At 38.6% G+C, this 24,071-nt stretch overlaps 1 protein-coding gene across 1 annotated transcript in view; it reads right to left on the bottom strand.

Moving 5' to 3' along the window:
- CHRM3 (cholinergic receptor, muscarinic 3) overlaps positions 1-21,912 on the bottom strand; it is a 181,221-nt gene extending 159,309 nt beyond the window's left edge. The window contains exon 1 of the mRNA XM_010077998.1: positions 21,799-21,912. The gene's annotated coding sequence lies outside the window, so the exon portion shown is untranslated. The remainder of the gene's footprint in view (positions 1-21,798) is intronic.
- Between the last annotated feature and the right edge of the window lie 2,159 nt (positions 21,913-24,071).

Here is a 24,071-nt window from a genome sequence, read left to right as displayed (position 1 = left end):
AACGTTTCTTAAACAGCATTAAGAACCTCCATCAGGCATACAATACATCTCTCAATGTTCAGAAATGATGCAAGCAGATGAGGGCCTTCTCTGTCCCTTTTATTTCCTGTATAATTACCCCTATAATAAATTATTAATATGATCCAGCATTTTATTGACTCATCTGTGCACTCATTTCAGGATTGGAGATGTCATACTTTGAATGGTCCAGTGCTGTAATTCATCGCCTAAAGAGAAAATTTTAGTGATTTCTCATGACAGTCACACCTAGGAGGATGGGGAGCAATCACAAAGAGAAAAGATGAGTATGCTTAGGTAGTGCTGAGATTAGCTTTGCCACACAATAAATCAACATTTTTTCTTTTCTTACAAAAAATCTTGATGAGTATTATCAGAGCAATGCAGAAAATATTATTGAGTTTCAGTCATTAACTTTGCAGGATTACACAACATTTATAAACACAGTCAAGATGAGGAATTGTAAGGGCAAATCTTACTTATTATCTTTTGAATACTACGTTCAAAGCTTGTTACTCTATCAAATGAAACTGCATATGTAATTAGTAAGAACTGAATAAAATCCAGTAAAATACCGATATTATGGAAGCCAAAGTCAACTCAAAGTCTAGTGCTTAACTGCCTAGAAAGTAATTAAAAAAATATATATACAATAATACAATAGGCAATGTGTTAAACAAAAAAAAATGTTTTAAAAAACTAACTCAAAAAAGTTATTTCAAGAAGATCCAGGACCAGTATGTCTGGATGCCTGAATAAATTGTCACAAAGTTTGTTCTAGATCTGTCCTACCAGGATACTCCCTTCTGTACTTAGTTACAATAAAAATATCTGTGCTGTCTGGTACAGCTCTCTATCCAGAGAGCAAAATGAAAGTCAGGGATGGCACCCAGCCAAAAGTCAGCTTGGATGACACAGAGAAGTGCCCAGGAGTCACTGCAACTCTAACAAGGTGCCTGAATTAATAGAATAGACACCAGAAATCAATTAATGGCCTCAGTGACAGGAAAGGCAAAGCCTCGAGGAGGACAGGGTGTTAAGAGTTGCTGCACAGGCTACAGGAGAAAAGCAAATGCCCCTTTTCAAATGAAGTTGTTTCTAAGAGGGAGAGATGGTACTTGGCTGCCTGGCATACGCTTTTCATCTCTGGGATTCCAGAGAGAGCCTGCTGAAGATCAGAGCTAGGCTTGGAAGAAAGCTACACAGACACACAAACACAAAAAGGAAAGGAAAAACTGCCTTGGAAGAGACTGTTTGCTTTCTAATATCATGTGAGAAAGCTGGAGCAGGGAGAGTGAACAGGAGATAAAAGACAAAATTTACTTTTGTTTTTTTAAGTGTGTGGTTGCAAGATTACCTTTGACTGATGAAGAGGACTGCAGCAGAGGTGAGGGATGAGAAAAAGATGAGAGAGAGCATTGTCTGTACTGGTCAGCCCAGCTCTTCAGAGGTAAGAGTGCCAAGGAGCTACTGTTTTCTGCTGTGAGAATGTGAAGAGCAGAATCTAGGCTTCCCTCTGAGCCTGCCTTTATTTGTTCTAGCTCCCTTGCCCTATCCTGGATACCTTCAGCACATCACACCGAGCAGCTGTGCCGGGCTGCTCCTGAGGGAAGGCATCCCTGGGGGCTCTGGGGGACAGAGGCAGTGCGTGTCACAGGGCTGCGCTGCTGCAGAGCCTCAGGAGGAGAAGTGCTCAGTGCTGGGCTGCAGACTGCGGCTGGTCCCACGCATCTCGGGGGCAAAGGATGAATTTTAAGGCAGGGTTTCTAAGCCAGACTACTTCTCCGTCCTGGGACAGCGATTTTGCGTCTCCCTCATAGCTTCCCTTGCTCTATAGTGGCAATAGTCTATTAAGTTCCTACAAATTTTCTTTTGAGAATTATTGTTATGGAGTGCTGTTAAATATGCAACTCAGTATGCAAGGACAGGGACTTTTCATCTGCAGGAGTTTCACTGAGATTCACCTTCCTCCTCACTCCTTCTCACTTATACCTAAGCATATGGGCACTTCTCCACTGTTTCCAGAACAGACTGCAGAAGTCCTCCCGCAACTAGTGCTCAGGTCTCAAGTGTTCTTATACAGCCTATCTGCTGTAACGCTCCAAGCTGTGAGAGACCTGAGCCATCTTCTGCATTGCTCAACACAAATGGAAAGTTCAGGCAAGAAACTGGAGCCCTGCCATGACGATGGCTGCAGCAGCTCTCCATTTCTGAGCTATGCTTCACCAAGGAACTAGGACATTTTTGTGCTGGATGCCCAAGTTCCTGCTCAGCACCTCATTTAAGTGTGATGTATGAACTCAGCTCTGTGTAACGTGAACGTGTACGTACGTCTACAACCAGCTAAGGTAACAATCACGCACAGAGTTAAAAGCTTTGAATTCTTTGATCTTAAGCAAGTCTGAAAGTTTCCATAGCGCTTAGTCACAGGCAATATATTATCCTAATCCCAGTTGCAGACTGCAAGCTTCTCATTAAAGACAGCATGCCGTGAAAAGGCTTTATAAGCATTCACCACTTCATCAATACTTACTGTTTTGCAGCAGAAAATTACAAACCAGGTTACAGCACTTTGCGGACAATTACAGGTAACTTATCAAAGGATAAAATAGCTTAATTCTAGATGTTGTTAGACTAACTGGTATTAGAAATATCTCTCTGTATTAGGGATTTTGCGTCTCTTAGAAGTGATTTATTGCAAGAAATATTACATAATTATAAAAACCACTTCTTTTTTTCCCCCCAAACACCTGATAGAGGACACATCCCCAGTATACAGAAATCACAACAGGCTGGTGATACATCGTTGGAAAACTTTTATGCCTGTTAGTCTTACAGAGAAATAGCAATGAAAGATATAAAAACAAAGAAGCCTGTGGAAAACAAAGGAAAATTTGAATGCCACTACTTATTTTTATCTGTCCCTTTTGTGCTGCCTGGAACAATATTCGAGGATAGATCCTTGGTTTGGTTTGGGGTTTTTTTGCATTTACTTTTGGTTTAGATTTTAGTGCTATTTTACTGAACAAAGGAAAAACTCAAAGCTCTGTAAAATAACTGCAGCACAAGGACTTGACCAAATACAGAGTCATTTCATCAAAGGTTTGCATTTAGTCAGACTCTCAAACTTCATGGAGGCATCTCCTCAGAATTCCATCCCTAGTATAACTTCAAGTCTTAGACAGGATTTCTCTTTGCTCTCTTCTGTCACATACCCATACTACTTCTCCCTCTGGAGGTGAGGAGGTCAGCCAGAATCACCACCAGGCAAAACCAGCAGGCTTATAGCCATTGCTGGACATACAAGGACTGTAACCTGCTCCAGTGCTCTGATACAGCACAACAATGACGAGCCCCCTTACAAATTTCTGTTGCTTTTACTACAAAGTTAGGCTATTAAAACTGCTTTCTGCTAATGCTCCTGGATGAGTGTCTATCAAAGGAACATTTGCTTATATCATTTCAGAACGGGTACCTAAATCATTCTAAGTGCAGGTGACAGTTCATGATGCATCTTGCTGGGAAGAGTAAAAAAATATCCTTCCCAAAGCACCCAGAATCATAAGCAACCTCTGAGCTATCTTTCCAGGACAGGCAAAAAGGGACCCTGGCTACGACCATGCATTTAGGTGGCCACACAGTATAATAATCTGCTCCTACATGACTAGAGGCTTTGCCCCGTGGCCACCAAGGAGGGATGTCCCCTGGAGGCAGCCCTCTCCCCTGCCATCAGCCCCATCCTCTCCAGGCTCAGCATGCTGCCAGGCTATGGCCAGAGAAACCCAGAGATGCTCCATATGATTCAGCAAGATGCTTTCATAAGCATCACCCTCTACGATTTGACAGAGCAGGCTGAGACATGGGCAGAGATTTATCAGGATTTTAAAGCAAATTCAGAAAAGACACAAAAGTGACATGAGCTAATCGAGCTGAAACACAAACTGCTTTCTGACATCATTATTCTGTGGTTGCTGAGCTCCTTCAGAGAGCGCTCCGTGGAAAACATATCTGAAGCCTGTCATGATGCTCCATAAAAAGAAGGTAATTGGCAATCCTCCTAATCAGTCTTTTGTAGGATTACTTATATCCACAAACATCAGCTTACTCTTTCTCGACAACATATCCTTTAATGGTAATAAATATTGACTTTTCAAATCATAAACATCAATACAACATGAAAAAGCTTATTTCCTTATATTATGTATAAGCCACTTCTGCAGTACCACGTATCCTGAAATATCTTGCAGGGTGTTTAAGGGTAGTTTGGTAAGAAATAAAAATATTTTAGTACCACAGTACTACAGTGAGTTACCACGGCATGTGACACGGAGCAATTTCTGACTACCAATAACCCGCTCAGCAAAGACATACTGCTAGTAAAGATAGAGCTAGGCTCTACATAGTCATATTTTATTGCAATCTTGAAAGACATCACTTAGCAGAATTTATGGTATTCTGCCAAGATTTTGCTGTTTAGAAAGCTCTTCATCTCAGTCATAATTAGAGATGATGAAACTTTGTTTCCCCTTTGAAAAATGTGAACATTGCTTTCTAGCAAGGTAGCAGTGCACTCCTTGATGTACAGCCCAGTTGAACCACGAAGCTAGTCCTGATTCAAGCCGCGGACTGAACAAGGTACCTCCAGAGGTCTCTAACCATAAAGTAGCCTTTGCTACTTTTTTTCCCTGAAAAGTGCACAAGTCTGAGCATAACAGTATTAGTTCTTTTGTTTTCTACATACTTCTATGCCAACTTCCCTTCATGCCGAGTATAATATCTTGTAAGGACAATTTAAATATTGTCTGAATAGCATACAGGAAGATCTCCTTAGCTATATGAATATGTTTCTCTGTTACCTCCTAACCTGTAGATTTTGGCAAGCACAGAAGTCACATAAGCACAATCAAGCAGCATAATGTCTAATAAATACCTTTTTGGACCTTTCCCCTGTTTTAGATTTTGGACCATTTTTATTCATCCTCTATTTTTATTGACACTCTACAATAAAAGTTTTATCACAAAAACTTGAGTTCATGCATATAACTTTTTCCCCCAAGAATTCTGGGAAAATAAAAAAAAAAAAAAAAATGAAGAAAGAAGGGATTTGATCTCTGCTGAAAAAAGGAAGAGAGGGAGAAAAAGGCAAGTAACAGACTTCAGAATTACTGTGGAGAAAAAGGTATGATTAGTAAGTACAAAATGTTGCAGAGAATACAAAAAAGCACAAAACTTAACAGTGGCTATTTCACTACCTACAATATCTGAAGAGGCAAACTGTATGCTCTGTTTATTTTCATTCACCCTAGGCACTTTGCACTTAGCAGATGCCAGCATATGTTTTAACTAGAAATACATAGTTTTACTTGCTTGGAAATAACCAACTGCAACAGGTAGGGGAATAAACAGTGCTGAGCTACTTCACACTAACTCACAGGCAGTGGTACTACTGGTACAATCTATCAGCTCCGGTAAGCAAGGCAAGTTTAGGAAAACAAAATGTTCGACCGTATGGAAGTTCATTTGAGGACTAAACGATAATTGTGGAAGGAGGGAAAACAGCCTCCTATGCAGAACAAAAACCAGCTGTGATTCCCAAACAGAGAACCCATTGCAACCACTCTGAATTGCTAGTGTATTTTCAGTGTTATTTATGTTTTTCCATCACAACAGTTGAGACTATAGGATTTTTTCGTTTATTTGGTTTGGATTTTGGGGGATTATTTTTTTATTTGGTTTGGGTTTTGGTTGTTCCACCCCACCCCACACACCCCCGGGATTTTTTGTTTTGTTTTGTTTTGGGGGTTTTTTTTGAAAAAATCCCCCAAAAATCTAATGTTCAGCTGTGGCCCTTTATCATGTCACATTCTGCAACTTCCAGCCCTTCATTTATATATTTTGGCTTTCACATTTTTAAGCTCTACTAGCTCCAAACACTCCATTGTATTTTTGTCCCGCACCCATAATTTCATCTTCTGTCACCAAGCCAAGAGATCCCCCTTGGGAGACTGGAAGGCCACTTGCCCCTTTTCCATGCTTTGCTGACTCAGTAAACACAATTCCTGAGTTTTGCTCACATACTGCAGCACTCCTAAGCACTGGAGCTAAAAAGAAGAAAAACTAAAGCAGAACAAGAGTAAACCAGACAACTAAGCAAGAGAACCAGCCACCCAGAGTTCAGTGATCAACAAAATTTAACCATACACTAGTTAATATCACCCTTCAGGTTTCTTATCTTCTGTCTCTAGGTATGCTATCCAAAGAAAAATAGCCTAGACTTTTATTCAAATGAAAGTAATAAAAAAAAATAAAATAAAAAGGATGTCTTTCAATTATCCCTCAAACGAAAAAAAGTTCCCTCGCAGAAATTGATAGAAAAATAGAATATGCATAACATTACGTGTTGAAGACTTAGTTACCAAATAATACTTGCCAAAATGCATGTCTGAACTATATCACTTTATGTCACTATTACCATGGAAAAAATCAAACTGCTTTGCTGATAAGGACCCTGGAATGCCTTTGTGGTCTAACAGGAACAAAAGACAGAGAATGGAGATCTCCTGCCTGCTTCCCTCTGCTTCCTCAGCAGCAATAATGTACTCTGTGCACAGATTAAACCACAAATTCAATTTATTCAATATTAACATGAAGGTGTTTAAAGCCCTTATAAATGGAAAGAAAGTTAACGCTGTCTTCAACAACGTGTGAAAAGACAAGAGTAATAATGAGTTTGAACACAGTGATGAAAAAATTAACTGACCAATTCATTAGCCACAAAAAGCACTTCATTTGACAACAACTTGAAAAAGTTCTACGCCACAGGCATTTCTCCTTTTGCACTTGTATTTGCTAGGAGCCTGAGCTACCCTCTATATAGCGAGGTATTTTCTGAATCGTCACAGTACTGTGACACTTCCTATAGAGTTAATCCCAATTTATCCTGGGCTAGAGAAGACTATACATTAAAGCAGCACGCACTTAGGGCTCAGCCCTGCCATGAGTTGAGTGCTCTGGCCCCCGGCCACCAGAGCACTTAGGCACATGTTTTATTTCAAACACATGAGCAGTTCTGCTGAAATTCAGAGAGAAAGTCGCAGTATGGAAAGAGACAGATTATGCCCCGAAAATGTGAAGCTATATTAAAAGCATGAGCAAAGCACAATTGAAAACTAACACAATCATTTCACTGGGTCAGGTAAATCTATCCTAATAGACAAGTTGTTCTACAGCACATTAAAAGAGTCAGAGAGGTCTCCCAGCCCGCTCGCGGCTCAGGTATGCTCCTAAATGGGCCAAGCACAAGAAAATTATTTTACACAAAGTACCGTGAATGTTCAAAGGAAAATTCAGCAATATCAACCACTGCCATCAAAACCTAAAAGCAAGGCAGAAACTGAAACCTGAATGATGTCCTCGGTTCTTATCCGGCAGGCAGGGTTCTGCACCATGAAGGACGTGCGCGCCCTTCACAAAGTTGTTCAAGCTTACATTACCTTTTAACAGCGACCCAGGTCTGGCAAATTTCCTTCCTTTTTGACAGTGACATAAGCAATAGAACTGTATGAATTACTCCCCTGAAAATGCTATTAACATTTCAGTGTTAAAATTACACTGTGTCAAGATGCAGACAAAAAAAAAATTGCATTTGCAGAGTACAGAAAATTTCCGTAGACTCAATGCTTCTAGAATAGAATTGAAAAAAAAAAAGAAAACCAAGATCAAGACCACTTTTACTTGTGTGCCTAAATATGAATTTACCTTTCAGATGAGAAAAATGAAACTATTATTGTATCTTATTATTACAATCAGATATTCTGAAATGTGAATTTTTCATAATGCACCAATTTTATTTGAAGACAAATCTGTTTTTAATTTCAAGATCACAAATTAATGTTAGCATATCTCTTGCTCAAATACATCAGAAACAATTTAAATAATTTTTGTTACATACTGTAATCTGTATCTTGAGTGACAACCTCTGCACTGGTTATCAGCCTAGAGGGATGAGATAATAAACAACCTCCTTGCTTCAAGAATTATTTTATAATTCAAAATGTCACAGCTCTGTAAAGCAGTGCTAGCATATCTGAGGAAATTGTTGTATCAATGACATAGAATCATAGAATAGGAGCTTTAAGCTAACAGATCAACAATATACTGTTCTTGAATTTGCAGCACATGACATTGTAATGCTTCCACCACTGCAGCTGAGAGCACCTCAGCTTTTCAAACATTATTGTATCAAAAAAAAAAAAAAACCACAAAGGAAAAGTCTAATTAGAAAAGTTTTCGCTGATTTCAGCACTGATAGTGCACACAATACCCCCCACCTTTTTCTCCACCAAAATCCTCACTTGTTTTACCAGTTCTGGTGGGAAACAGTGATTGAGAAAATTGGTTCAAGGCTTTGGGCTCCTTGCTGAAAGGATCAAACAAGGTGTCTAACCCCCAGGTTGCACAGACATCTTGGATCTGCACAGCGGGGCCCAAAGTCCTGCAGCTGAGAGGAAAGGCTGGGACGGCATCCTGAGAAGCAAGCTCTAAGCGGCAGTTCATGACAATGGTGCTTGGGACACAGCATTTCTGCCACCTACCCAGGCCAGGGGGACAGACTCACCATGCCGAGCTCTGGCAGAAGGAACAATCACAGCTCTGCAGTGCCTGACCTGCTGGGAAAGAGCGAGCTGCCATAAAGTAACCTCAGGGCATTCAAGTACAGCCTCCAGATGTGAGAAAGAACATGGCAAAGGCAGAGGGAATAATTTGTTTGTATCCCATCAGGATAAAAGAAAAGCTAACGAGTAAATTAATGAATTGCCTCTATGGATTGCCTTTAACTGTCAATCTCATGATACAAAGGAATTAGCTTTTGCCATGGCTGTAGGAGTGACTAGAGCTCAGAAAGCTGACAAATCTTCAAGTGGAAGAACAGAGACTTCAGGTTAAAAATTAGTCTTAAATGTTCCAGAGTCTAAGAGAAAGAGAACAATTTCATCAGTGCATTCAGCTTCACGATTAAGTGCAGGATTAGCAGAGGAGAAGGGGAACTGCCTGCACAAGACAGGGCAGGCACGAGCAGGAGGGGCATATTTGTCAACCCCATGGAAGTTTTTGTCAGACACAAGAGTGCTTCAAAGCTCTAAGAAAAGGCTTTTTTAAACACATTGTAACATCTTGCTTCTTAACATCTAGATCTCTTCATTTTTTTCTGTGTGCCAAGACTGTAAGATGCCTTTCAGGTGCTGAAACATTCCCAGCCATTTCTGTCACTCTGGCAGTTGTGATGCACACCGTTCAGAAGGATGACTTCCATATCCTTCCCCAGTGCTGCGAGACTTCTGTTCATAACTTCCTTTTTGGCCCTACTCTGTGGTGCTTAACTCTATCAGTTATCATCAACACAACAGATTAGATTAGAGAGCCTGTAGAAAAAGACTCAGTAGCAGCCGGTAGCTGTTCCGTGAAAGAGCCGCAGCTAGGAAGGTATTGGCTTGTTTTTAGGGGGATCCCATGTGGATAAACAATGGCATTCTTCAGACCCAATTAGATTTAGCTGACAACGAACCAGTCCTGTTATGTTGCCATGCCACCATGTCTGACTGGTCTCTGATAGATTACTGAAGCACTTACACTCCTAAAAGCCACCCCATTTCCCTGAACCAATGGTTGTATGGAACCAGCAAGGTGAGCTTCAGATGCCAAGGTGCTGGATATCAAAGGGTCACATGATCTGTTTAATATATTTATCAAATTCATTATTTGTATTTCAGAGCTGCTGCAGAGCCCAACCACTCTAAGGATTAAGAGCTTCCCTTCTAACTCCTAAACTACATTTATACATAGTTCATATCATTTGACCTTGTGTAAAAATTACTCATCCACTGAATGAGGGTTGGTCTTCATTATTCTCTTTCAAGGATAATGACAGTGAAAGAAAAACAAAATAAAACAAACACCCCAAAACAGCAGCAGCACCTCAATAAAAGCCAAAACAGTTTGATAGCTGATGCATGGTGAAATCAACAGCTTCCATTTTGCTAGTGCTGGGACAGGCAGAGATTTCAGCGCATGCAGACACAAGCAAGTGCTAGATGTTATATCGTATCATACCTTCTGCTACGTGTTGCTGTAATTCCTTCTTCAAGCAATATGAGAAGAGTTCATTTCCAGAAATAAAGGTTACTTCCAAACTGATTTTCAACTGACCAAGACAGTCCAGAACACCTTACGAAGGTTAATAACTGCTCTGCTGACCCCACGAAAAAGGTCATCATCCCAGATCAAACTAGACATGGTTTGAAGACCAAATTATAAGGAACGTATTTCCACACTTCTACTAAAGAAAAAGGTGAATAGCTGTGTAATTAAAAACTAACTCCTTGTTCCACTCAATCTAAACTCGAATAATTTACAGATTGTAAATTTGATAGATGGGCAGTTTCTCCTCCATTTGAAGTCCTGAAAAATCACTCCTGTACCAGTCACTAACAGTCCCACATACTTTTTACTTTTTGAATTAAATTGAATGAAAAAATCTCCATACTGAAGCACCAAAAAGTTGACACAAACACCACCATTCTGGGACAGATTAACCAGCTAGAGTTAATCAGAGCAGTTTGCACATTTGAACAAGTAGATTATAAAGCAAAGATAAGGAAATACACATACAGTAGAGTCAACTGCTTTGATTATATTTTGTGTGACCTGCAAGATGCACCTAGAAAAGACTCACAGAAGGAAAAATAATAAGCAGAGCCAATTAATAATGCTAATTTAACCGGTACCCTAACATGCCATTTACTGTCACCTGCACTCCATCAAGGAGTAGATGGCGACAGCTCTTAAGCATTGCTAGTAAATCATTTTCATTTTGCCCTCTCCCTCATAAACAAAACACCCCAGTGGCAGAAGGTGCTTGACCTACTTTCTAAGGAAAAGACTTCCAAAGAAGCACTCCCACCCTGAGAGGCAAGTAGCAGAAAGCCTTGAACAGCATAAACGTTCTGACTTCCCAATAAAAGTTACTTAATTTCAAACTACATACGCCCTTTTTCCTTCTCTCTTTGCAATGTCCCTCTGCATCCCCAACCTCACCCCCATTATTTATGATTTCTCGTTATACCCCCAACATGTGTAAGAGCACATAAACTAGCTACTAAACTGACTTGCCGGTCTTTTCCCACCATGTCACAGATGTCTTAAATTAACATCACCTCTTGTTTTCCTGGATTATGAATTTTAATTTACCCATCTACTCTGTAAATAGAGAGCAAGCCCCACAAGTGCAGTGAAAACACCGACATAACGCTAGTTTATCACCTATCACAGTAGTCCACGAGACACGTGTTCTCGCCAGATCTCAGGGGTCTGTAGAACTTTAAGAGACTGCAAAAGAGCTCTGACAAACCTTCCTTGGACATCACAGAAGTGTAGTAACCTCCTGGAAAAGTTTGCCTCTCTAACTTGTACATAATTTTCTTAACTGCACTGGCTCAAGTCTGAACATCAGAATGCCCCAAAGTCATAAAATAACAGTCCCATAGGGCCTCAGTGTTAGCTACTGCTACGTAACTACATTTTCAGGATGGCCAGTCTTGTTTTATCCTCACCTTTTGTTTCCCAGATGCCTGTCCCATCCATTTTGCTCCATCTTGAGACCCTCTGAAGCAGCAATAGGCTTTTCCTAATAAGCTTGTGCCAGGGCACAGCAACCACCGTCCTCTCAGATGAGTTGGGGGAGTATGATCCCCGCAGAAATGAAGTGGGTTACAGCCAACAGATGCTCATACATTGCAAAAAAATTCCTTTGCCACAGTAGAGGAATTTTGAAGCTTTTACTTCTTATGCTTAATGCAATTCCCTACATAAACTGGGTGTCACATGAAGACCCACACCATAATAACTAGTCACGGATAATGGGTTAATTACACTGGAATCGCTACCCATATTAAATGGAGGGGAAAGGTGACGGTTTATTAGTTTTAACTGGTGCAACACAAAATTCCCCTTTGGGAAAACTAACATGGTTTTAAAATTAATTTATTGGAAAAGCAGCATGGATTTAGTGGGGAAAAAAACAGCAGTCACAGGATTTAACCTTCCTTTGGGATGCTAGAAAGCATTAATGTGAGTTTGGGAAAGTTACAAAAAATTCAATTTTCAAAAACTTCTTGGAATGTCCCAGTTACTAAGAACTGGTGGGGGTGGACAAAATACTGCTGGAAGTTAGTAACATCTATGCTGCCTGAGCATCAGACATGGGGGAGAAGGGACAGGGAGAGCACGTCCAGCTTCAGTGTGGAACCAGCCCTTCTCAATCTGGTGGATCAGGGCTGTTCCTGGCTGGAATGGCCAATCATGCCACCACAAAAACATTTCTCCACTTAGTTGATTTTTCACCTATCACATCAGGAAACCAAAACCTTAAGGATTAAAGAAAGTGTTTGAGAAGTGTCCAGTTATTCCAATAATTTATTTCAGACTGAGCACAGGCACCTTTTCAAGTGCATTGTATCACATACCTCTGACAAGTCAAAGCATTCTTAGCAACAGCATAACCAGGTTATGACTAATTTCTTTGCACATGAATATTGGTGTCTTGCTTTGGCTTTCTTCTCTCACATTACTAATTTAAGGAAAGGGAGAGGGAAGGCAGAGGCAAAGAGCTTTATTTCAATCCTTCAAATAGTTAGGAGTTTATCAGTAATTAGACACCTTATAATCATGAATTCAATCCAAAGTTCATAAAACACTGGGAACAAAAATAAAAGTCAAACATAATCGAAAACTCTGTCAACAATGATACAGCTCACAGAAATGTGGTATAAAAGCTTCTGCACAAAACAGTTTACAGTCAAAGTTTATAGCTTTATTTAAACTAACCAAATAGAGAGGAAGTCAATGTTAGCAGTCTCATAATACTCAGTGAAGTGATGATAATATGACAGCATTATTTATCCTCTGAAATAACAATGACTCTTCAGGAACAGCTGAATTAGCTCTTATCTTATAAATGGCTCAGGATTATAAACATACATAATGCCAGAAGATGCATGCAGCGCCCCCACAGATAGCATCAGAGTTACAAGCTCCTTTCTCTCATCTGTGTCACCTACAAAAGGTGTCCCACGTGTAGTCAGCATGTCCATTCTAAACACACAAATGAAGTCACCTTTTCCCAAAGCCACATCCTTTCAAAAATGGACAAAGGTTCTCTGTCTTTCCTGTCCAACTAAATTATGCTCAAACACAGTGGGCAAGAAGTTCCTAAATCTTGCAACACTTTTTTTTAAGAATAACCCCTCTTGCTTATTCAAATGTTAATATATTTGAAAAAGGATTTAAATAGTGCCCTCTACATAAAATCTAAGGCTTCTATTTATTAATTTATTTGAAAGAGCTGTTCTTCCTTATTGTGCACAGGACAAAGAACGAGCAAACTTCTCATTAGAAGAAAAAGAACTCTATTTTGAATTGCTTCTCCTCAGTTAGGCTCTAGTTCTTCTGGTTTAAAAAAAAATTACACTAGATCTTTTACAAATATGGTGAATCAGCTCAAGCATGTAAATGTTCCAAACAAAAGAAATCTAAGAGTATTCCTGCTCCACAGCTGACTCATGTTCAGAACTAAATCACATGCATGACTATTTTATGACCTTGCTTGGAGTCAACAGAAAGATGAGTTGCATCGCAATTTAAATTACCTCTAAACTTCTTTTGGCAAGAACAATCCCTTGATAGTAACTAGCACTATTCTTTAGAGACCTGATTGTCTAACATCAACACCTGCATTCATTTAATCTGAGCTTTTCAGACTCATTGGCATAGCCTGCTGTAGATGCTAATGTGTTGCTTCAGGCTCTTGTTGGAAAGGTTGTTTGATGCCTCAATTCTCACAGGATTCACCACTTTGAGGCATATCCTTCACTTCCTTCATCTCCCCTGAGCATAATCACACCCACAAATCCTCTCTCAAAAGGCTTCAGATGCTCTTTGATAGATATGTAGCTGGGCAGCCTGTAAAGCAATTAAATGCTTTTCCTAACATGAAAAACGTTCTCTCCTTCTTATAATATAGTAAAGCCAAAATATCAACAGTCTTTCAGGAAGAAAAAAAGTGAACCATGAGATATTTTAAATACCTCTTATATGTTACTGTGGTGTTACCTATTTTTAAGTAGTATCATTTTTTTCACAGGCATTTGAAGCGAAGCCACCTGGAGGAGGGAACACAGCAGCTGCTCAACTGTGCCAAGCAACAAAACAGCTTAGCGGAAGAATCCAAGAACGGCAAACTATGTAACTGAAATGTACTAAGAAGGTTATTACACAGGATGTAATACAAGCTGAAATCTGTTCAGGATAACCCCAAATGGCACATTTTCTTTTATTAGTACAAATGGTTGAAGCCTTGCTGTTATTTCTTATCCAAAAGGTTTCAGCTTTAATGCATGGCACTGATTAATTAGCACTATACAAGAAGGTCTTGTACAATGCAGAGTCAAGCCATTAACTTCACTTGGCTGAAGATGAAACTCAGACTGCAAGTATTACATCCTGAATAAAGCTATATATTCTCCAATGGGAAATAATTTCCACACCACTAAAATGCCCACATTTCTGTGGTGAAACACCGACTATTTAACAGAGCACCACAGCACTCATTTCACTTAGGAGAGGAAATGAAGACTGGCTAATCCCTGGAAAACTACAAGTGAGTAAACATGTTAAACCAGTAAAGCTCTTGCCAAAGAGAGGACACGGTAAAGATACCAGAATTAAAAAGTATTAGGATAAAAGCTACTGTAGTGAGCAAACACAGGCAAGACTCTAGTTTGACACTACACTGAAGCATCACTGTATTTTTATACTAGATCCTGTATAAGGCAAAAGAATCTAACAGAGGCAAAGATTTTTATTAGTTCAGCTAGCATAGGCAAGATGAAAGGCAATAAGCAGCACCAGCTTGTCCAAAACAGAAAAAATAGTAAAAAACTAACAATAAAATAATAAGACTAAGATTTTCTAGAAAAGAGGTGACACATGATTCAATATAAGAGAAATTGCACAAACTAGTTAAATTAGTATTATTGATATACATTACTCTTCTCCAGTAACAAACAGAAAAAGTAGAAAACAGTTCAAAAAGTCTCGCTTCTCCCATATTTTTTTTTTCAAACAAACTCCTAGTTTTAATAAATTCAACACTCTGCTTATATATAAAAAGGCAGCAGGTAGAGTACACCATGGTAAGTGTGTTATTTCTGTGAATGTCGAACCATCAAGCAAACAAAAGATCTGAAGAACACCACTGATTTGGATTAAATACTAGTATAATTGAAGACTTTTTTTTTTATTGTGCTACATAATAACAGTGGTTAAAGTGCTGTATCTTCCAGCCTGAAAGTTTCTATCATTTTGAAAGTGCCTTTGTGTACTTAAAATGTAGAATCCACTTGAAAAAATGTGGTCGCTCCAGAGATGCAATTGCTACAGCTACAACAAAATAAAAAGAACTATAGCAAGCATCCCTCAAACAACATTTTTAAAGGGTCTCTGTATAATCTAAAACTATTCTTTCATCTTTTTATATACACACACGTCGATATATACATATATACACACCACACAAAAAAAAAAGACATCAGGTAATGACATACCGCAAATTAACATTGAGATATAATAGCATATATTGATGCTTAGAATAATAAATATCATGTCTCACTAAGCCAGTGGTACCAATTGCTCAAAATCAGTATTCTGATGGATCTAAATTATTATTTCCTTAATTTAGCATGGTAAAGAACTACTCTACTCACTGCAGCATTTAAGCAATTGGGTAGAAAAATTAAAATTTGACAAGAGAAATGCTTACCCACAGAAATTTATAGCACAAATGAGTTGCTACAAACCATTATAAAATGCACTTAACTCACACACAATGCAGTCAAAATACATGTTTATGTAAAGCTGTAGAAAACAGTATTGTACAAAAGGAAGAAAATGAGAGGAAAGCTGATAAAGGGAAGTGTTATATGGTTTTATGAAAAGCAGACATTAAACTTAACAGAGAAAGATATTAAAGATTGAGTTGCTCACTCCTTAAAGTTTTGTGGATTTTATGCTTCTTTACTCCAACTTTATTAATGGGTATCCATTAGTGTTTCAGTGTAACCAGAGAGTCTGAAAAGGTGTTATCTAAAAACAGTAGTTATTCTATCAGAAGGTATGACTGATCTACTTGTAAAAATCTGCCCTGATCTAGTTTTCTAGCAGCAGTTCTGATTTCAGTGAGATGGTTCTCTCAAAGCTAACAAATTGTCAATGCCTAGATGCTTTTATTGACAATGGTAAAAGGAAAAAAAAAAAAAAAAGGCTCCTATATAAATTCCTGAATAAATTTACTCAGATTTAATACAGAGCTCATCTAAAAGCAATGAATGCAGAATTGAACTGTGGATGCCTGCTGTAACAGCATGAATTAAACTTATGAATCTCATTCCTCCCCTTCTCAAGCACTTAATTAGTCCTTGAAAAAGCCTAGATTTTGTTTCCCTGAGCTGAGAAATGTAAATTGCTTTTCAGAAGCTCTGTCTTTTCTACCAGTTTCTCCTTTTCCCCATTTCTCCTATTGCTGGTGCTGGCTAAGAGAATAATCAAAGTTAGAGGAAATATAGATTCCACATGTATTTGATCAGTTGGAAGTCACAGAACTGCAGTGATTCTTACCTGGTTTCTAACGTTGTGCTTTGTGAAGCTACTTTTCTAATTAATCTTAAAATGATTATGCTTAATTCAGGCACATGTCCTTGCAACAGTTCTCTGCTATTAGGTAAATTATAGGACAACATTAGTATGTTGAAAATAACCAAAAATGAAATTAAAACCAAATTCCTATCTCATTATAAAGGTAAATTTCAGTGGTCTATATTGTTCGATGATTTCATCAGTGACCTGCTGGTTGCCAAAGAGATCCTGCTGGCAAATACACAACTGACAGTAAATTAGGGGGAGTGCTGATGAGGCTGACGGCAGAGCCTCTAGCTGGAAAGACCTTTATACACCTGACTTTTGGGCCAACAGAAACCTCATGACATTCCCCAGGTGCGAGGGTGGGTTCGTGTCATGGAATAACCCCCGGTATGAGTAGGGACATGGGGCGGAGGGGACGGGCAGCCAGCCCCACCAAGTGCAAAGCCACGGCTGCCCTCCTTGGGGTGGGTGATGGTCCCACCTGGAGTGGGAGAAGACCTCCCAAGGGCCTTAGAGCCAACATATCCCTGGGTTTTACTCATGAGTATTCTGTTTATTTAGATGATTAAGGGCAGGGGTGGGGGAAGGAGTAATTCAGTCTCTTTAAGAACACTTTTTTTCCCTAATATTATTTACTCTGATTATCAAAGGCCCACTTTCCTCTCCCACAGCTGGGGCCACATAGCTTTTAAATATCTCAATATTATCTTATTTCAGAATGATGCTCATATAAAAATCTAGTTCCCACATGTATGTTTATGTAACATAAACCTCCGAAACCTCCAAAACAATAAGCATTCAGAAAGGAACTCTGCCTGCTAACTATAAAAGAACAAAGAAAAATTTACTGATTTCTGTAAGCAGTATATTACTTTTATCTTTTTTTTTTTTTTTTTTTGAGAAGTCCCTATTGAATCCTTTCTGAGAGAAACTATAGGAGTTATCAAACTCAGGCTCCTCAGGGATACAGGAAGCACCACCTCCAGCAGCCAGCGTCCACCAAACAGGAGATGGATATATTTAGTTTTTCTTAAAAAGAAACAAAGTTCCATTTTCTAGGCACATTTTTGGATGCTTATTCCTAGGTAACTTCAAGGTCCTCGGATTTCAGAGTAAGCATTTAGCATATTTTCTCAAGCTAGGTATCCAAAATTAAAATTGTGTAATTAATTACACTGTAAAGCAGGCTGCTGTGCAGCTCAGAAGTGTAAGCAGGCAGGAGAGGCAACTGTGTGCTGGTGCCAGGTGCCTCCTCCTGCCAGCCCAGCCACCCTGAGCAACACAAAAGCAGAATACACAAGCACCGAGCAGCAGATTTGCCTAACACTTGCAGAGGCTGAATCAAAATTCTGAGGTGAACAATCAAAATATAGCAACTGTTGGGTCCTACATCATATAAAAGACTCATCTGTTGCCGCTAACCAAGAGAAGCCTAAGAGAGGTGGTGAGGATGCAACTGCTGGTATCTCCTGGCCTTCAGACTTGCACACAAGTGACGCTGGCCAGATCACCTGGACATGTATTTCAGTGCTGTGAGCATCCCACTGTGAGAAAATATATGGCTAAAATCAACGCAATTACGAATTATCTAAAATAAAGCTGCCTCTCATTTCAAAAAGATCTCCGAGTCAGTTGCACTAGTTTCCTGTAGCTCAACAAAGTTCAACTTTGAGGAGAGGAGCTGGTGCTGCTAGGTCACCAGAGGCAGTTGGTTACCAATACATCCTAGATCACTTGCCATTTAAACCCTTCCAGCTTTCCAGGATCCTCCCCTATCAAACTGATAATGGGTTGGATAGTTCTGTACTGCATCTGTACACTGTAACAGACTGTAGCACTACGTAGGAGTTGCTGATGTTTCCTACAAGTTGTTGTCATCTATACTATATAACACTCAGAAAATACATCTGGTATTAGGACTTTGGGATACCTGTTACAGTTTGTTTTTGTGTCTTTTTTTAATTGAGCTTCCTAGACTTATTTTCAGTGTGCCTTCTGATAAGTTGATGTGATTATGTACTAAAATTCCTTTGGTATTCTTGTAACTTACCATATGGTCTGAACCACTTGCCTTGTTTGTAGCTGTCCTGACCTTTAATGTTTTATATATTCTCTTTCTAGTTATCATAAATGTCTCCAAAACAGCACCTGGCTTCTGCTCTTTATTGCTTCTTTGTCATCCTGTGCTAACTTTACATATTCAATATCTTTAAAACAATTGGTTCAATATTAAAATATCATATGAAGTTTCTCAATATATAGGAGACAATTAGATTTTCCAATTTTTATGGCTGTTGTTGTTTGGGTTTTGTGGTGGGGTTTTTTTTAATATTTTTTTTTTCTGTGGAGTTGACTGCTTTCCAGCCACAAAAAAACTGCCGAAGTTGATACCAGCTGGTCCACTGCAGAATGAAGATACAGAAAACAGTAACTACAGGCTGATGTATAATTTTGCATTTTCAGTACTCTTTCCTTGTAAGAAACTCCATTTTCCTTTCACATAAATTCTTCTCATATCCCACCATCTCCTCTAAAAGCCTGACTTCATCATCTTAAAGTATCTTTCTGTAGTAGGTTCTCCTGGTCTAGCTAATGGAGTTTAGGATTTGGGAACACACTGTAACTATTATTATACTCATTATTATTTTACAGATTCTAAATGCATATTACCATTTTGATTATTGTTTCTTCTCTCACAGAGTTTGAAATTTGACAAGTAAGGCTTATTTAGCCTCCAGATACCATTCCACATGATACCGTGTTAAGGGTAGAAAATACTCTAGGTTTCATATCATGTGTGGTGACATTCTGTTTACTTCCTGATGTTCACCTTACCTTTAATCTGGTTAGAAAGAAGCAGCGGGGTACCTCACTGGGCTTTTGAGGGCCTACGTGTGTCTTCAGTGGACACAATAGTGAGGGGAAGGTGAAGATGCTCTTTAACACACGTCCTCTTTGCTTGGAGAGTTTGACTGCAAAGAGGAACAATCCTGACAAACAAGACTGCCAAAGCAAGCAGTGTTTTGTTTTGGGTTTTTTTTTTTTTAATTGTCAGGGCAACATGAAATGGCATTTCTTAAACCATTTAAGATGTCATCACACTTTTTTTTTTTTCTTTTTTTTTTTTAGTTTGGCCACAAAGAAAGCACTGTGATCTGGATTCTGTTCTCATACTAATGACACAGGGAATAATTGCAGTAAAATGTGGTGTAGCAGACCTCTGGAAAAGGAGACAAAACGCTGCAGTGTTTACACGTATGGGACAGACATCCTTTTCTCTGTTTAAAGAAGTTAGTTCTTCCACCAGACCTGTCACAAAGCCCTTACTTCATCATGAACCAGTGCATATTCAGGATGCAAAAACAGGCTCAGAAATGTATGGCACATTGCTGATAAGGAAGAGGAGAAAAGAAAAGGTCAAGTCTTTGAAGCAAATCGGCTAATTCGGCAGATAGAAAACCTGCTTAGGGATCAATGCAGAATGAAATGAATACCCAGGGAACTGCATCGCAGAATCAACAGGTGGTAGATAACCCAAACAATATCTTTTTTTTCCCCCGTCAATAATTTGCCAGCGGAAACAAGTGAGATGATGTTTTCTTTGCTATTTATCTGACTCCCTGGTTTCCGTGTCGTATGGTTAGTACCTGGGAGACATCTAATTTGAAATGCAAAGCCAGCTGAAACTGGTAACAGAGAGGCAGGCAGAAGATGCCCTCCAAAGGATGAAAAAGATGTGCTATATGTCTGTCCACTTCACTGTATAAATATCTACTGCTACCAAAAATAATAGTAACTGGTTTTTCTGGTAAATATTTCTATCCATTTATATGGGGTATTTAAAGACATCCATTATCAACTGCAAACACACCTCTGGAAACTCTACTGCTTCTCTGTTAGTTCATTATAGTATTTAAGCATGTCATAAGAATGGCTTAGAGTAATGCCTTTAATTTGCCTCTTCAGTTCTCAACACTTGCAGCTCTCTGCTTTTCTACCTACTTCTGCAAACTTCTAAAGATTCTGAAATCTGGAACAGGAATAGAAAAGGAAAGAAGCCTTTCATGCTAGCATGTCATATCTTTTCTGACTTGAACCCTACACACAGACTTAAGGTAACAAACATTTACAGACATATTTAACAATGCTTAAGCAACTATTCCAGAATATTCAGTACCTTTCACAAAGAAACTTCGACGTAAGAGCCATGTCAAAAGCCTTAAAAAGGAGAAGAGCAAGACAGTGGGGATTTTAACCTCAAACACTTAACCTGATATTTGGACAGGAGACTGAGCGGCTATTTCTGGTGAGTTAAAGAGCAGTCAGTGGAACATTTTGATATCCAAATTTGGTTTGTCAATGTGTTTAGCCAAATGAACAACTAGTGCTTTGGATCTCATTATTGTGTGTCTGGACACTGTAAATCAGAAGTGATAGTTCAGTTATACTATGAGGAGCCTTCTTTTAATATTAATGTTTATACAATACTTAACATTGTTCACGGAGACTATAATCAGATTAACTGTAGGCACAAAACATAGAAGCAGTGCAAAAATAAAACTGAAAACTTCTTTATAAATATTTTCTTCATTTTATTTTTTCCCCTCTTTGGAATCATATTTGTAACATAGTTACAGTTATTGTGTTCTTAAATACGTTGTAGTATGTGTCATACCAAAAAAGTACATTTGGCTGGATTTTGATTTGAACTAAGACACTCCACACGGAGGTGAGTATGCTTTCAAGCTAAAGGGAAAGACAACATTTCAAGTTGTGTATCAGGATCTTTGTACAGCTCTAAAATCATTCAAAAGAGAAAAATTTAGCACAGTTATTTTTAGTAGTTAAGTTTTTAAAACATCCTCAAACAGCTTAAGAACTGTTTATTATGTATTCAGTAAATTAACATCTGTAGGCTAGTCCATATGAAAACAACGGGAATAACACATCCCACGGGGGTCACTGCAAACTTTTAGTTCCTTCTCTGAAGTCAAATATTTAATAGGTATGTACAGGAACAAAACTTACCATGGACAAGGAAGAGGAGATGTGTATATCATGTTTCAGGTGACTGTAAATCATCCAGCTGGTAGCCCATTGTACCACACGCTGATGAAAGATTTTGCCATAACCAACAAGATCTTAAAAAAAAAAAAAAACACACACACAAGAGATCATCAGACACTGAAACAGTGAAAACTGAGTATTGCTTATTTAAAACACAATTTCACTGCTCTTTAAATCATACTTTTAAAAAGACAGTTAGAAAAGAGCCTGCTGCACACCATGGCCATCCAGCAAGACCTTCCACAGCCACTGAAATGTTATTTTGTTCAGATACTTAATTTGAAGTTCTTCTACAGTTTTTTTGGCTTTCAGATGGCTTTTCAGGATTCCGATCTTTTATTCATTGTTATTTAATGATAATACACCAACACCTCTAACACAAGGTACACTGCTTCACTGGGTTAGGAGAGCACGCAGAACAAGGAACACCCACCATCCCATCAACAGCAATGTACTCCTATTAACTCTTTGTTTCTATTTCACTAAACATGAGGGCCAGAGTGGTCCAAAGCTCATTTGAGGTTCAAAGTTACATTGTTAAACACGATAGGTAGAAATGCAAGAGAGGTGAGCTCCAGGCCAAGTAGCTGCATAGCACTGAGGTAAAAGCTGATGGACATTCACTGAATAACATATAATTTCAAAGATTTTCAGCAATCTTGTCTTCTCCTAATAAATCCTTAGTCGAGCTCCTGAATTTTTTTGGTTTTTTTTAACAGAACCCTTCTTTCATGGCTCCTCCAAATTCCCATAAGGTGTGGCCACTTAAGCAGAAACACTGGCTCAAACTGAAAATTTGACAAATTTGGGTTTGTTTGGTCTTCTTTTTGTTGTTTTTTTACTCGAAGCTAAAAGGGATGGAAGAGTTCTACCAATCCAGAAGCATCACATTTCAATAGTTTCAGATTTTCTCTCAAAAGCGGCTTTTTATTTCAGTTAAATTTATTGTCAGATCTTAGGTTAAAAGAAAGTCAAGACTCAAGTGAAAGTGTGATCCCAGCACAGTGCTTCCTCTTTCACGGAATATTTTGAAAATGAGGGGGCTCCAAAACACACTTTTCATCAGATAAAGAAATTTCAAAGATCTCTCTAAAGTAGGGTTTTACATTTTCCATAGAACTGCATAGATCTTAAAAGCTAAGGAATTGATTCTCTTTTCACCTTTAGAGAGAAAAGCTTAGGCAAATTGAACATAATTTTCTGACCATTTTCCACAGATTATTTTTGTCTGCATCAATCACACTTTTCTTCTGCCTCTTGCTGCTGAAATTCTACATCTAATTTCTCTTAATAGCTTAAGGTCAGCTACACGACCCTTCCCAACATTTAACCCTTCTGGTCTGCCTTTCTTCTCTAAAAACCCATTAGAACTGCTGAATTACAGGCTCAACCAAGTGATACGTAAATTTATGAAAACTGGATGGGTAGAAAATGCCATCACACAAATTTACTATAACCAACTCTTATCCAAACTTATTTTACAAGGGAAAAAAATCCCAACTGTGCATGTTCTTCTAAATACTTTTTTGTACTCATTTTTCAATGCTCTGTCAAAGGTCAAAATTACCTATTTTCAAGTAGAGTCAAGATTTTTTCAGACAATCAGCAACTTGAAGCAGATCTTACACCACGGTACTTATTCCAGCTACTTTTCACATCCCCACTCTCTTTTCAGCACAAGGGAATTGGTCCAACTCAAAAACAACTTGTCAAAAAAAATTTTTTTTTTTTTTTAATTAAAGGCAGATCTGTTTTCCCCACTCAGTTTACCACTTGGCTACAAACCCAACAATGCTGGCATAACGGATGAGGTAGCGCAGGGGTAGGCATAGAGAGGAGAAGATAAACTGCTTAACCTGCCGCTGCTACTTGCTGAAACACACATCAAACTGCTCCCTTGTTTTGAGAAATGTTTTATCAGTGAAGACAGTATTTATACGAATACACTGGTATTTCAAACCAGTATTGCAAGTTTACAGCTTTGCTTTGTCAATGTATTATGCAGTACAAATTTCTAAAATGCATGGCTTTCTAAAGACAAAATTAAATTCAAATAAAATGTGAAAAATGTGGAACAGAATTGATAGGGTTATTTGGGGCCTTTTACAGAATACTTTCTTTTTTTCTCCTTAAAGTCTGCAAGAACCAACAACTTTATGATGAGCTCTTCCCATAACTTATTTAGACAAAGTGATCTGTTATTTTATTCAAATGACTTTCTTTTCATCATTTCC

This window comes from Pterocles gutturalis, unplaced genomic scaffold (genome assembly GCF_000699245.1).
Source record: "Pterocles gutturalis isolate BGI_N339 unplaced genomic scaffold, ASM69924v1 scaffold1571, whole genome shotgun sequence".
Taxonomy (NCBI): domain Eukaryota; kingdom Metazoa; phylum Chordata; class Aves; order Pterocliformes; family Pteroclidae; genus Pterocles; species Pterocles gutturalis.
The sequence above is the reverse complement of the archived record's forward strand: the minus strand, read 5'-3'. Positions and strand labels throughout refer to the sequence as shown.